We start from the raw sequence: 14833 nt of genomic DNA, 5'->3' as shown, positions 1-14833 counted from the left end.
GACACGTGTTATGCCAGCGTTGTAGGGTGAAGGCTTGAATTGATGCCCCCAGCTCCGGCTCCCAGTACGGTCTTCCTTTATTTCTTCCTGGAGCTTACCTAGCACTTCTTCTCCTGTGTCACATGGCCCCCTGGACGTTGGGTGGGGCAAGTTGCCCCGAGGCTGCCTATGTACTAGTCATTCCTCCCGGAGCGCATTCCTGGCTTCCCTGAGGCAGGACTGAAGGGTAGTGTCCGGTCCAGCCCCCGCCTGCAGCCATTTCTGGTCTCTGTGTCTCCCATGTGCCTCAGCCACCTGGCAACTGTGGTGGCTCAGGGCAGGATGAGCCTGCATACCTGCTGAGCACCCACCAGGACCAGCTGCAGAGTGTGCGCTCCTGCCTTGGCCCTTACTGCTCCCAGCTGAGGGCTCCTCAGGCTTCTAGAGCTGCTGGAGCCTCGTGGGACGCACCCGGCCAGGTGCAGGTGCTCAGCTGGGGACGCCTTGTGTTGTGTGTCTTGTGCGTGCTGTGACGCTGTGACGGTGCGCTGTCTTGTTCTCCTCACTCTAATGCATTCAGCCTGTGCCTTGTGCTCACTGGATGGATAAAGGGCATTTAATATACATACTACTAGTTCGGAAATCCATTGGTCTGAGTTTGGTTGTAGAATCAGTGGCTTAATATTTTCAGTGTTCTGACCACTGTGGTTTCTGCTGTGCTGTTTTTACTAAGTTGCTGAGGTAGCGAGGGTTCAAGGGGACTGCTGCCCACACAGGGCTGGAAGTGCCGGATGTAGTTGCATTTCTGGGGCAGAAGGCTTGTTCATTCCCAGGTGTCTCCCTTGGCGGCCTGAGCCGTGGAGCTGGTGTTGGGCAGCACTGTGGGGTCCTCTCAGTGAGCTCCAGAGCTTTACAGATGGGGGTCCTGCCCACCTCCCCCGGCATGTCCGCTCTTACAGCTGTCCTCCAGGGAAAGACAGCAGTCAGCCTTTAGAAAACAGAAATCCTCAGGTATTTGCAGTGTTCTTTCAAAGATCCTCATGAGATCTTTGAATCAAAAAGCAGCTTCGGCGCTAAGTCCAGCAGGTAGCTCTCAGAAAGACTGCAGTGCAGCGGGATGCAAGCCCCCGTTCATGTAGACGTGGTCCTAGAGAGATTGCCTCATCCCCGACTGCTGCTGCTTGCCTGTGGTCTGAGGGGATGGGGAAGGGTGTGTTCCCAGCCCTGCAGGCCTGCATGGAGAGTGTGTGGCAGCGCGCAGGCCTGCTCTGCGTGGAGGGGGAGTGTGCGGTGGCAGGTGCTGGGCCATTTGGCCGTGATGATTGTGCTTCCTCCCCGTGGACAGACGACAAGGAGAGGCTTTAAACGGTGTCCCGTGCAAGGCAGAGCGCGTGGAGAGACTCTCCTGAGCCTGAGAAGTCAGACTGTGTTTCTTACTGACGACTGAGGAATTATTGTTGGCATGGCCTCTGAATGGGTTCTTTAGGATGGCCTTTGAAAAGATGCACTTTCTCTTTGGGCACACAGTCAGGTTTGAGAGATGTACGTGAAGATTGATGTATTTGTTGTCTGTTTCCTTGACTTAAACAGTGGCAGTGTCGTTGACCTGGTGTGGCACACCTCTTCTGTCGCAGCTCCACTCCGTGTGGCAGGAGCTGGTGAAGTCTGATTTCCTGAGTTCTTCCTTCACTTCCAGATGAGCATTTTGGAAAGCATAGGGGTCTGTGCCCGTCCTGTTTATCTAAGAGGGGGACCAGTCATCAGAAATCAGGTTTATTTTGCTGTGAATTGGTGGCCCCAAACTATTTTAAGTACATTATGGGTGGCCATTTATAAGTCCGACGCCACTGGGTTACCATGGTAACTGTTGTGGCATTTTTCAGTGAAATTTCTCCGGCTGAGAGCCTGCACTCAGGATTACTGCAGATACACTGTTCATGAGGGCCAGCTCTGGGACTGGTGGCGTCAGTGTTGGCCTCTTCCTGGCCACAGACGGACTGAGAAGGTGTTCAGCATCAGGTTTGGGAATTGGCCTCAGCTGTGTAAAGTTCCGCTGCCTCCTTTGGCGAGCCGTGTAGGATGGGGCTGGCTGAGGGTGGGCCCCCGTGCTGCAGCATGCCTGCAGCCCCCGTGTCCAGGGAGCCTGCCATGGCTTCCCTGAGCTCCTCGCATGCAGCCCTGGCTCTTGGCTTCGAGGGGCACTACTCGGTGTTGGGGACTTGGGGAGAGGGGAGAGATCTGGCTTAGGAAGACCCAAGTTCAAAATATTAGACTTGAAAATGTTGAGAGCATGCAGCCTTCATGATGGAAACATTGCTTGTTGTTTGTGGAAATGTAGGACGTAGTTTTTTTGAAAACCAGTTCGCATTGTGCATTTAAATCGTTGATATTTTGATTGTGTAGGACTGAAACATTTATTTGTAATGTTTAAAAAAGATTTGTTTTTTTTTTTTTAAGATTTATTTATTTTTATTACAAAGTCAGATATACAGAGAGGAGAGACAGAGAGGAAGATCCTCCATCCGATGATTCACTCCTTAAGTGTGTGCAACGGCCAATGCTATGCCGTTCCGAAGCCGGGAACCAGGAACCTCTTCCAGGTCTCCCACACAGGTGCAGGGTCCCAAAGCATTGGGCCGTCCTCAACTGCTTTCCCAGGCCACAAGCAGGGAGCTGGATGGGAAGTGGAGCAGTTGGGATTAGAACCGGCACCCATATGGGATGCTGGCGCATTCAAGGAGAGGACCTTAGCCGCTAGGCCATGGCGCCGGGCCCGATTTGTTTATTTACTTATTTATTTATTTTAATAAATCAGTCTCCCAGGCAGGTTCCTCACCATCCTCAGTGCTCAGAACTGAAGCCTTTTTTTTTTTTAAAGATTTTTATTCATTTTATTACAGTCAGATATACAGAGAGGAGGAGAGATAGGAAGATCTTCGTCCGATGATTCACTCCCCAAGTGAGCACAACGGCCCGATAAACGCCGATCCGATGCCGGGAACCCGGAACCTCTTCCGGGTCTCCCACGCGGGTGCAGGGTCCCAATGCATTGGGCCGTCCTCGACTGCTTTCCCAGGCCACAAGCAGGGAGCTGGATGGGAAGTGGAGCTGCTGGGGTATGAAGTGGTGCCCATATGGGATCCTGGTGCATGTAAGGCAAGGGCTTTAGCCACTAGGCTACTGCATTGGGCCAAGGTAATGTTTTTAAAGGCAGATTTACGTGAAGAGGGAGAGGGGGAGAGAGAGAGAGAGAGAGACCATCCTCTGGTTCACTGACCGAATGTTCACAGTGACCAGAGCTGGGCTAATCTGGAGCCTGGAGCTTCTTCCAGGTCTCCCACCTTGGTGCAGATGCCCAAGGACTTGGGCCTTGCTCTGCTGCTTTCACAGGCACGTTAACAGAGAGCTGGATGGGAAGTGGGGCAGCCAGGGCTTGAACTGGAGCCCATATAGGATGCATACAGAGAACCAGTGTGCCAAGCTGCTTCCCCGCCCAACGCGCACTTTTAATCTGACGTGGTCTGAAGTCAGGGCTGGAGCCTGGGTGGCGCTGTGATGGTGCCACTGTAGACCCGCACTCGGGGGTGTCAGTGCTCTTTTTAGGTGCATTTTCAGGTCTCAGAGTTTGAACTGTGACCTTGAAGCAGACTGGCCTTTCAGTGATATCCACAGGCACCTAACTGGGGCTCATTTACAGGCTTTCAGTAAGAATGCTCTGCTAGGGGCTGCTGTTGTGATGTGGTTGATGTAGTTTGTGTCCCAGCTGCTCCCTTCCAGTCCAGCGCCTTGCTAATGTCCTAGGAAAAGCAGCAGAAGCTGGCCCAGGTCCCCTGCCACCTACTGGGATACCTAGCTAGGACTTCCGACTTTGGCCTGACTCATCCCTGGCCTCTGTAGCCACTTGGGAAGTGAACCAGCAAATGGAAGATCTGTCCCCTCTCTCTGTGTAGCTGACTTTTAACAAATAAATCTTTAGTGCAGTAGCCTAGTGGCTAAAGTCCTCATCTTAAATGTGCCGGGATCCATTATGGGCACCGGTTTGTGTCCTGGCTGCTCCACTTCCCTTCTAGCTCCCTTGGGACCCTGCACCCGCATGGGAGACCCAGAAGAATCTCCTGGCTCCTGGCTTCAGATCAGCTCAGCTCTGACCGTTGCAGCCACTTGGGGAGTGAACCAGTAGATGGAAGATCTTTGTCTCTCCTTCTTTCTGTAAATCTGACTTTCCAATGAAAATGAACTTCTTTTTTTTTAAAGCAAAACAAAAACAAACAAAACCCGAAATCTTTAAAAACAATCCTTATGTAATTTAACTCTTATTTTTCAGATGAGTAAGCTGAGGCCCCAGGAAGTTGTGCCGCTGGGTTAGGGTGCCACGGCGGCTCCGAAGCCGACCTCGGCGCAGAAGCCTGGCTCCTGGCTGCCTGAGGATCGCCCTCCCGAAGGAAGAGGTTTGCTCTTGGTCTTTAGTTTTCCTTTTATCCTTGTAGCATCCCCATAACCTAGAAATTGAAAGCCCTGTCTTCCCTTTGTTTCTTCCGGTCACTTACTGACCTTGTCCGTGGGACGACCAGGGCTGTGCCGGGAGGTCCTCAGCAGAGCCTGTGGTGCAGTGGCAGGAGAGTCGTGGGTGACAGGTGACACCTGTGCCTCTCCACCCGTGCTGCTCAGTTCCACAGGGAAGCTGCTGTGGCCACTGTCGCCCAGCAGAGGTGAGCTGGGCTCATCCCCGAGTAAATCTGGGTTATGACACTGCACTTGCTAAGGTGGGACAGCACGGAAGGATTAGGTTCAGTTCACCAGGGTGCTTAAAATAAGCCATGAAGGTTGAAATAGAAATGGACATTTTCACCGGATTCTAGTTAACTCTTGTTTCTGATTTTCCAGTTATCAGAGAAAATTGAGACTTTGTTGTGGAACTGGTGTAGGATGGCAGATAGTGTCGTCCTGAGTGGCAGTGTGTGGCAGTCTTCTCTCTCTTTTTTTTTTTTTTTTAAAGATTTATTCATTTTATTACAGTCAGATATACAGAGAGGAGGAGAGACAGAGAGGAAGATCTTCCATCCGATGATTCACTCCCCAAGTGAGCCGCAGCGGGCCGAAGCGCGCCGATCCGATGCCGGGAACCTGGAACCTCTTCCGGGTCTCCCACGTGGGTGCAGGGTCCCAAGGCTTTGGACTGTCCTCGACTGCTTTCCCAGGCCAGAAGCAGGGAGTTGGATGGGAAGTGGAGCTGCCGGGATTAGAACCGGCGCCCATGTGGGATCCCGGTGCTTTCAAGGCGAGGACTTTTAGCCGCTAGACCACGCCGCCGGGCCCATGGCAGTCTTCTCTTAAGGGCTTTGGTCTCTGCTCCTTTGTTCAGGACTGATGCTGCGTTTGCTCTAACCTTTCTGGGCTAACTACTCAAAGGCGCAGTTGTTACATGGCTTCTCTCTGGGGAAAGGCCCTTGTGCCCATGCCAGAAGAGCACGCAGCGGGGGAGCCGCGCCAGGACCTCAGACACGAGCAGAGGCTGGCCACCCTCTCTCTACCTTGTCTGTGCCCCACTATCTTTGGGAAGATGTATTAGCTAGTTGCCTTATTAGACTGTTTTTTTGTTTTAATTGGAAAGTCAGATATACAGAGAGGAAGAGCTTCTGTCCGATGGTTCACTCCCCAAGTGACTGCAACGGCTGGAGCTAAGCTGATGCGAAAGCAGGAGCCTGGAGCCTCTTCCAGGTTTCCCATGCGGGTACAGGGTCCCAAGGCTTTGGGCCGTCCTTAACTGCTGTCCCAGGCCACAGGCAGGAAGCTGGATGGAAGCGGGGCTGCCGGGACACAAACCGGCGCCCATATGGGATCCCAGGGCACATTCAAGGCGAGGACTTTAGCCACTAGGCTGCTGCGCTGGCCCCAGACTTCTTAATGATTGTATGCACCAGTAGTGAATCTTGTATTTTCGTAACATATTAGAGACCGAAAACATCAGAAATTAGGACTTTTTTTGGAATCACACAGTAAAAATTTTATTTTTTAATAACTTTGGGATAATGAACGTGGCTTAAACCTTGTTATGATGCCCTGCAGTGTTTGTAGTGGCTGGGAGGCTGAATGACACAGGGACCTCACCACCTGCTGGTTCCTCTCCAATGCCTGCAGCAGTAGGGCCTGGCCACGCTGACGCCAGAGCCTGGGGCTGCTCTTGGGTGTCGCACGTGGGTGGCAGGGCCCAAAAGCTTGAGCCACTGTTGGCTGCTTTCCAGGCTGACATTAGCAAAGAGCTGAGTCAGAGACAGAGTGACTGCAGCTTGAACTGGATGTCCCCAAGTGGTGGTTCAACCTATTACACTTACAACCTGGGTGGTTTAGAGTAGATAAAACCCAGGAAAAAAAGAACACATTTTTACTAACTTGCTTTGAAGTCCAGTTGAGAGACATTCATTAGTTTACGGTGAGGGAAACAGGTCCTGGTGTTATTAGCCAGTGATGGTACTGGAAAGGAATCCCGTGGCAAATCTTGGTATATTCAAAGAATAAAATTACATTATGTCAAGGAGAATAGTATACTGTTCAAGAAAGAAGCAACAGTCAATTTACAGTGACATTGTCACACTTAGGTGATCCCTGCATGTGTTGCACAGTGGCATTGTCCAGGCAGGTTTGCAAGGGTCCTCAGACTCCCAGCAGCCAGAGATGTGTGTCACAAGGTGCGTTCTGTTTGCCTGGGAGGGCAGCAAGGCGTGGGGAATGCCGTCTCCTGTGGAAGGGTCGTGACAGACTTTCCTGTAGCAGACGCTTGAGTGAGGACAGGGCGCTGGGCCACTGTCCATACTGACTCGTTCTTTTACTGACCTGGGAAAAGTGGCAGAGGATGGCCTAACCGCTTTGAGCCCCTGATGCCCATGTAGACGGGGGACGTGCTCCAACATCTAGGCTCCTGGCTCCAGCCTGGCTCATCTGGGGTCATCTGGGAAGGGAACCAGCAAAGGAAGGTCTGTTTCTTCCTGTGTCTTTGTGACTCTGCCATTCAGTAAATGAGTCAACCTGAAAGAAGGAGGGCATGATAAATGTATCTGAAGTTTCACATGACAGGGTAGGTGCTGTGGCCTAGCAAGCTAGTCCTCCTACCACAGCAGCATCCCTCATGGGCGCCTGTTCGAATCCCAGCTGCTCCATTTCCCATCCAGCTCCCTGCTTATGGCCTGGGAAAGCAGTACAGGATGACTCCAAAGCCTTGGGACCCTGCACCCAAGTAGGAGACCTGGAGGAGCTCCTAGCTTTAGATCAACTCACCTCCGGCCATTGTGACCATTTGGGGACTGAACTGGCAGATGGAAGGTCTCTTTCTCTGTGTCTCCTTCTCTCTCTGTCCATTTGCTTCTCTATCAAAATAAATAAATCTTTAAAAATGTTTCATATGACATGGAACCTTCAGAAATGACCATCTGAAGACCTAAAGAAGTCTCTTTGTTAGGAGGCTTTGTTTTTGTTTGCTCATCTGCATCTCCAACCGGGCAGGGACCTGGTCCTTGGCATGGCCTCTGCTGCCTTCTCTAGATTAAAGGTGCAGTGGCAGGACTCGATCTTGTGCTTTCCTGTGGGATACAGATGTCCCATCTGTGGATTAACCTGTTGTGTGGCAGTGTGTGTGTCTCCCTCTTTAACTCTGCCTTTCAAATGAATTACTTGCACACACACAAATCTTTTTTTTTTTAAAGATTTATTCATTTTTATTACAGCCAGATATACAGAGAGGAGGAGAGACAGAGAGGAAGATCTTTCGTCCGATGATTCACTCCCCAAGTGAGCACAACGGGTCGATGCATGCCGATCTGAAGCCGGGAACCTGGAACCTCTTCCGGGTCTCCCACACGGGTGCAGGGTCCCAAAGCATTGGGCCGTCCTCAACTGCTTTCTCAGGTCACAAGCAGGGAGCTGGATGGGAAGTGGAGCTGCCGGGATTAGAACTGGCGCCCATATGGGATCCCGGGGCTTTCAAGGCGAGGACTTTAGCCGCTAGGCCACGCCGCAGGGCCCCACACACACAAATCTTAACACAAGAAAAGAAGGCGCAGGCAGGTGACCACATGGAGCTGGGCCTGGACAAAGGTGTGATCTGGTGGTGAACCAAGATGGGGAACTCGGCAGCCCATGCCCGCTTCGACATGTCTTTTTTAAGTTTGGCTTATTTGAAAATCAGGGTGAGGGGGATGCGGGGAACATCTTTCCTCCACTGGCTCACTCCCTAGACGGCTGTAATGGCCAGGCCTGGACCATGCTGGAGCCAGGAGCTTCTTCCCAGTTTCTCACGAGGGACGGACCCACGTGCTTAGGCCATCCTCCATCGCTTTCCTCAGGCCATTCGTAGTGAGCTGGGTTAAGCTGTGAACCTGTGCCCATATGGAATGTTGGTGTCCCAAGTGGTGGCTTTGCCAGCGTGCCCGATTCTTCTTGACCTCTCTGGGTAGCACACCTGCTAGAGTTGGCCTGGTGATGGGCAGCGGAGGCAGGAGTGCAGGGAAGGTGGGTGCCGCAGCTGTGCTCGCTCAGCCCAGCCTTGGGGAAGAAGGCAGAAGCAGCAGCATGGCTCCAAGGAAGGGGGTTGCCAGCTGTGGGGAGAATGCTGGGCAGGAGGAGGTCAGAAGGGGCCTTTACTTCGACCTTCTAATCTCTTGATTCAAAGCACTCATTTACTGAGTAACTACCCTCAGTGGAGACTGTGTACCTGAACTCAGCAGGCTGAGCTAGCTTCTTCAAAGAACTGGTGAAGATTGGATTGAGGTTTGCTCTCCGGGCTGTTCTGTCCTGTGTGTGCTGGTCTCTCCCTGCCGAGATGAGCCCTGCTGCTCCATGCAGTGCTCCCAGAGCAGTGCCCTGCACGCGACCCTGGCTGCTGCCTGGGCCAGCGGAATATCTAGTAGTGCTGCTTGGTTTTGCCATTTTTCATCATGGGCAGTGGGGTTTGTTATGACTTGCAACTTCAAATCTTGTGAAATCAGTTGATTTCCTGCTTTTCATATTTGCTCATCCTAACAATTGTTTGTAATAATAGCTTAGAATAAAGCTTCTAATATGTCAGTTGCTGAAAAACAATTCCTATAGCAACTAAAGACAATTTCAAAATATGTTTTAATACATGGACGTCAGAATGGAGATTTAATTTTTAAAAGTTAGTCTAACTTGCTAGGCAGAGAAGATACACACACGTATGCGTGCACACATGCTCACACACGAACTTCCATCCTCGGTTCCCTCCCCAGTGACCCACGGCAGCCAGCCCTGGGCCAGGCCAAGCTGGGAGCTAGGAAATGCAGATGTCTCCCAGAGCTGCCACTGGCTGGCTCCCAGCTGCTTGGGCACAGGAAGAGGGCCTTAGGAGCTGGGTCGGGGCTGCAACCCGGACTCTGATGTGGGGCCAGCACAGGCACTCTTAAAAGGGGACACAGGAATTCAAGTGGTAGCCTCAACGTTGCACTCTGAAGCTGACTTCTTGATCTCATTTTCTTGTTTAGATTTAATTTGGGAGGCAGAGAGATGTCCTGTATGCACTGGCTCACTCCTCACGTATCACAGCAGCTGGGAGTACACGGGGCTGGAAGCAGGGACCCAGGTTTCGGTCCAGTGCTGCCGTGTGGTGGCAAGGACACCTTCAAGTGCTCTTGAACTCGCTGCCTCCCCGGGTGTGCTTCGGCAGGACCAGCATTCGTAGTGCACCCAGGACTCAGCCCAGGCATTCCTGTGCAGGGCTCAGCCACTTGTCAGTCTCTGGGAATGTTTGATTTTTCTAATTGATTTATCTAGATATTTCTTTGGAAAACCTGAGAATTACAGAGAATAGTTACTTTGTGTTTATCCTTCTGTCATGGTTCTTCCTGTGTTAACATAACAGCTATCATTGCTGCTTACACTCACCTCGCCTTTCCCTTCGTTGGTTTTCCTGCAGCAGACACAAGCTCCCAGGTTGTGAGCAAACAATCTGTCCTGGCCCCGTCCTGCTGCTGCCGCCCCAGGCACTCCGTCCATGTTCCCTGGACACCACGTGCACACTGGAGATGACGCTTCCTCCTGGGAGAGTGGGATGTTGATTCCGATGAGTCCCTTTGTGGGGAACAGGACACGTGACACGTGAGGATGGGGAGTTGGGCTCTCCCCCCCCCCCCCCCGCACCTGCTTGCCTGGACTTGCTCTGGTTTTTCAGTTGCTCCTTGATTCAACCAAGAAATATTTTTTTCATTAGTTACTACTTCTTCAAGTGGTTGAATACTTCTGTTTTCTCCCTCCTCCAAGGAGTTGAAAACTAAGAAGAGATGATGTCTCAAGCCTTGAGTGGGTCCTTCCTTTCTTTCTTATTTCTTAAATTCTTTCTCATGAAACAGATGCATTGAGAGGCCCAGTGTGTTTAAGTGGGTTCTTGATGTTCAGGTACAGAGATTTGTTTTATATTTTATTATTCTTATTATCATTTTATGATACAGATCCATAGGCTCCTGGCATTTCTCTTATCCCCTCCCCAATTCTCTCCCCCCACCTAGTTCCTCTATATCATTACTAAAATATAGTTCTTCATACACAGTCATATGTCCATCATTGTGGGCATGGACAATGGCAGAGAGTCCAGCATCCTATTGTCAAGATATAGTGAACAGTTTCATTTTAAGTCCATCTTTGTCTGGAAGTAGAAATGCATACTACAGTGTATCCTCACATCTGGATGTTAGTCTCCATTTCACAGCTATGTACATCCCCTCAGATGAAAAGTCATAATATAAAATCAACAATAGAAAGAAATATAGAAATTTACACTGCCATGAAGTTAAGTGACATGTTACTAGATATGAGAGTCTCCATTACACAGCTACTATACATCCCCTTAAATGAAAAGCCACAAAACAAAATCAACATCAGGGAGAAAAAGAAATTAACAACACCATGAAGTTAAATAACATGCTACTAGGGCCTGGCGGCGTGGCCTAGTGGCTAAGGTCCTCCCTTGAATGCGCCAGGATCCCATATGATCGCTGGTTCTAATCCCGGCAGCTCCACTTCCTCTCTATCTCTCCTCCTCTCTGTATATCTGACTTTGTAATAAAAATAAAATAAATCTTTAAAAAAAATAACATGCTACTAAATGACTAACATGTAGCTGAAGGAATGAAAATCAAGAACCTTCTTGAAGAAAATGATGTCACTGTACGATCTACGAGTCAGTGAATGATTTAATCAGAAGAAAGTGTTTTGAAGAGATGAAACTAACAGAAAACAACAAAACCCATGCAATATAGTTTCCGCTTTTTGTTGGTGAAGTGTGTCTCTTCTAGACAATAAATACATGGGTTTTGTTTTTTATTCCAGTGTACTAATCTATGATGTTTGATTTAGCTTAAGCCATTTACATTCAGGGTTAATATGTATGTGTGGTACTTTGGTCCTGTCATTTTAGGAATGGGTTGTTCATTGGTTTAGTCTTCTGTTGTCATTTTACTGGGATGTTCTTCCCATTTACCTTTGGTTTTGGTAGGTGCTGTTCCTTTTCTCTGTAAAGAGAACATCTTGAAGTATCATCTGTAGGATAGGTTTGGAAGAGGCAAATTCTTTTAACTTTTCTTTACTGCGGAAGAATTTTATTTCATTTTCAAAGACAAAAGAAAGCTTTGCTGGATTTGTTATCCTATGCCGACAATTTTTTTCTTTTAGAATCTGGAATATGTCACTCCATTCTCTTCTTGCCTGTAGCGTTTCCTGTGAGAGATCTCCTGTGAGCTTAATTGGCATTCCTTTATATATCAATTGATTTTTTTTCACGTGCACACTTAAGGATCTTTTCCTTATGTTCAATTGAAGAGAGCTTGATGATCATGTGTCTTGGTGAAGATTGCTTTTGGTCAAGCCTGTTGGGAGTTCTGCGCCCCTCCTAGATCTTGTTTCCCAATAATTTCTCTAGATTAGGGAAATTTTCCTTTATTATTTCATTAAATACATTTGCAAACTCAGTTTCTCTTTCTGCACCTTCTGGGACTCCCATAACTCTTATATTAGGCCTCTTAATAGTGTCTTTCAATTCTTGAATACTTTTTTGAGCCTGATCCAGTTCTGCTTCCAGCTTTTTGTTTGCTTTCCCCCTGGTGACAGGAAATATCTTCCAATTCTGAGATTCTTTCTTCTGCTTTCTTCATTCTATTTTGGAGACTCTCCATTGCAAGTACAGAGATTTTAAAGAAGCATATATTCATACCGGTCAAACCTACCCCCACAGAATTTGGTAATTTCTCCCGTGCAAGTGGCTAGGCTGAGCTGAGGGTTAATGACCACTTTAAGCCCGGCAGCCACATGTCGTGGCCCTTGGCAGGAGGTGAGCTGGTCATAGCAGCATGTGCTGTGGTGCCAGCAGCCACATGTCTTGGCTGGATCTCTCCTGCAGCGACTCAACAGCATTGTTCAACCTGTACTCATGGGTATATCTTCAGATTTTTCTGGCAGGAAATTTTATTAATGTAGAAATCATATTTGTGTCAAGGGTGTTGACAGATATTTTATTTTCAAAATGCTATTTAATTTTTGAGGAAACCAAAGAGATTTGATGTTACATAATGAATCTTTCAATTCAGAATGAATTTCAGTGAGTCACAACTATATTAAGCAAAACTCAACATTTCAGAAGGAACATTATTTGAAAGAGAAATTAGGTTAAAAGTTGAAGGTGCCGTGGAGCTGTCTCAGACCTTGCTGGATTCCACGTAGGAAAGCTTGTACGTGTGGGTCCAGCTGCTTCAGGAATAGGAAGGAACAGTGTGAAACTCAGAGGTGTGCTTGGCTAGCTGGAAGAATATGCCTGACCTGGCGACGTTAGTGAGGCAGATGTGCAGTGGTAAGGGGTCTCTGGACTCAGCTGGACAGGTTCCGGGAAAGCGCCACAGCACCGTGTTCCAGAACACGGCTTCTTTCTTCCAAGAGTAAGAGCGCTTTTCAGTGTTACTGAGCAGGGTGGGGCGGCCGTTTTACCCCCACCTTGGTTTCTTCCTCCTCCTTGTTCAAGTACATTTGGATAATACTTTTGAGAAATTAGCTAGGGACTGGCTTGTGGCATAACTGGTTAAACCATGACTTGCAGTGCTAGCATTCCATAGGGGCACCAGTTTGAATCCTAGCTGCTGCACTCCCAGTACCACTGCTAGCTAATTCTCCTGGAAAGGCAGCAGCTTGGTCCCTGCCGTCCTGCTCCAGGCACCTGGCTTTGGCTTGGCCTGACCCCAGCCGGGGAGGGCGTTTGGAGTGAATCAGCAAACAGATAACCTGCTCTTCTGCAGTGTGTCTCCTTCTGGCTGTTTGAGATTCTGTCACTTTATCACTGATAAAGATAACCATACCAAGGTTGTTCACAGTTGAATTGCTTAAAAATCAGTTTTAAGTGACAAACTCTCAGACAGCCAGGAGACACGGTGCAGGGGAGCAGACGCTAGGAACAGATGAAGAAATGATAGTGATACCACCCAGAATGGGAAGAAACAAGCCAACCCTCCCTCCCTCCCTCCCTTGCTTTCTCTCCCCCTCTCTCTCTCTAGGGCAGAGTTACAGAACGAGAGATCTTCCATCTACTGGTCCACTCCCCAAATGACTACAATGACCAGGGCTGTGCCATATTGGGGCCAGGAGCCTCTTCTCTCACATGGGTGCAGGGGCCCAAGCACGTAGGTTATCCTCCACTGCTTTCCCAGGGACATTGGCCCAAGCACGTAGGTTATCCTACACTGCTTTCCCAGGGACACTGGCCTGAAGCTGGGCACAAGGATAACAGCCTGGTCATGAAAGGGTGTCCTTGTGGTTGCCAGCACTGCAGGTGGCAGCTGAACCTGTTGCAATGCAGTACTGGCCCTGTTTTGCTCAGATTCTGTAAGGTAAGTGGTTTGGTCTATATATTGATAAACTGGATGAATTAAAGATGTGTTATCTAAAAGTCTACCAAGGAGAGAAAATAAGAAACATGACTTCTCCATACCTGGAAACTCACTATAGTGAGGAGACGTTGAGGGGATGGGGAAAGAATGTCACAAAAACCTCAGAGCCAGTATTGGAGCGTTGGCGTGTCTCGCTGCGGTGCTTCTGGTGCACCTGGCTGCTGATATGCCAGGAAGCTGGAGCAGGGCGGCTCGTGTCTGGGCCCTGTCACCTGGCTTTAACTATTGCAGCCGGGAGTGAACCAGTGAATGTGAGATTTTTTTTCTCTGTTGCTCTGCTTTGCAAATAAATTAATACATCTAAAAATGTTTGTGCATAACTTAAATGATAATAAGCAAAGGCTTCTCCCAAGAAGAGATAAAATAGCCTATATAGAGCACAACATGGTGGCCTAGTGGCTAAAGTCCTCGCCTTGAATGCACTGGGATCCCATATGGGCACCTGTTCGCATCCTGACAGCCCCGTTTCCCACCCAGCTCCCTGCTTGTGGCCTGGAAAAGCAGTCGAGGATGGCCCAAAGCCTTGGGACCCCGCACCCGTGTGGGAGACCTAAAGAAGGCTCCAGGCTCCTGGCATCAAATTGGCACAGCTCCAGCCATTGTGGTCACTTGGGGAGTGAACCATTGGGCGAAAGATATTCCTCTCTGTCTCTCTGTGTATCTGACTTTACAATAAAAATAAATAATTTTTTTTGCTTTTTTAATATCATTCAGATCACCACTTGCTGAATGCCGCTGGGGTATCAGTCACTGCAGCACCACACCATTGTGGCTGCTGCTTTCCTGTGTCTGTCGGTCTCCGGGTGCCCTCTGCTACCATTCTTTCCTCTCCTATTTCCTGAAATAGGCCCTCTCTGCTCCACACTGGCTAATGTTTCTCCATCTGTTTCACTGTGACCTTACCCTATTTCCCCATCTTGATA

At 49.2% G+C, this 14833-nt stretch overlaps 1 protein-coding gene across 5 annotated transcripts in view; it reads left to right on the top strand.

Annotated features, from left to right (window-relative positions):
* TRAF3 (TNF receptor associated factor 3) overlaps positions 1–14833 on the top strand; it is a 97489-nt gene that overhangs the window by 41510 nt on the left and 41146 nt on the right. For 4 of the 5 annotated variants that reach the window (XM_058655484.1, XM_058655485.1, XM_058655487.1 and 1 more), the window contains exon 2: positions 4304–4427. The gene's annotated coding sequence lies outside the window, so the exon portion shown is untranslated. Of the gene's footprint in view, positions 1–4303; positions 4439–14833 lie in introns of all 5 variants that reach the window. The other variant, XM_058655488.1, reaches the window with a different exon arrangement.

The sequence above is a fragment of the Ochotona princeps genome, chromosome 26 (assembly GCF_030435755.1).
Source record: "Ochotona princeps isolate mOchPri1 chromosome 26, mOchPri1.hap1, whole genome shotgun sequence".
Taxonomy (NCBI): Eukaryota; Metazoa; Chordata; class Mammalia; order Lagomorpha; family Ochotonidae; genus Ochotona; species Ochotona princeps.
This window is presented reverse-complemented; position numbering and strand designations above follow the sequence as displayed.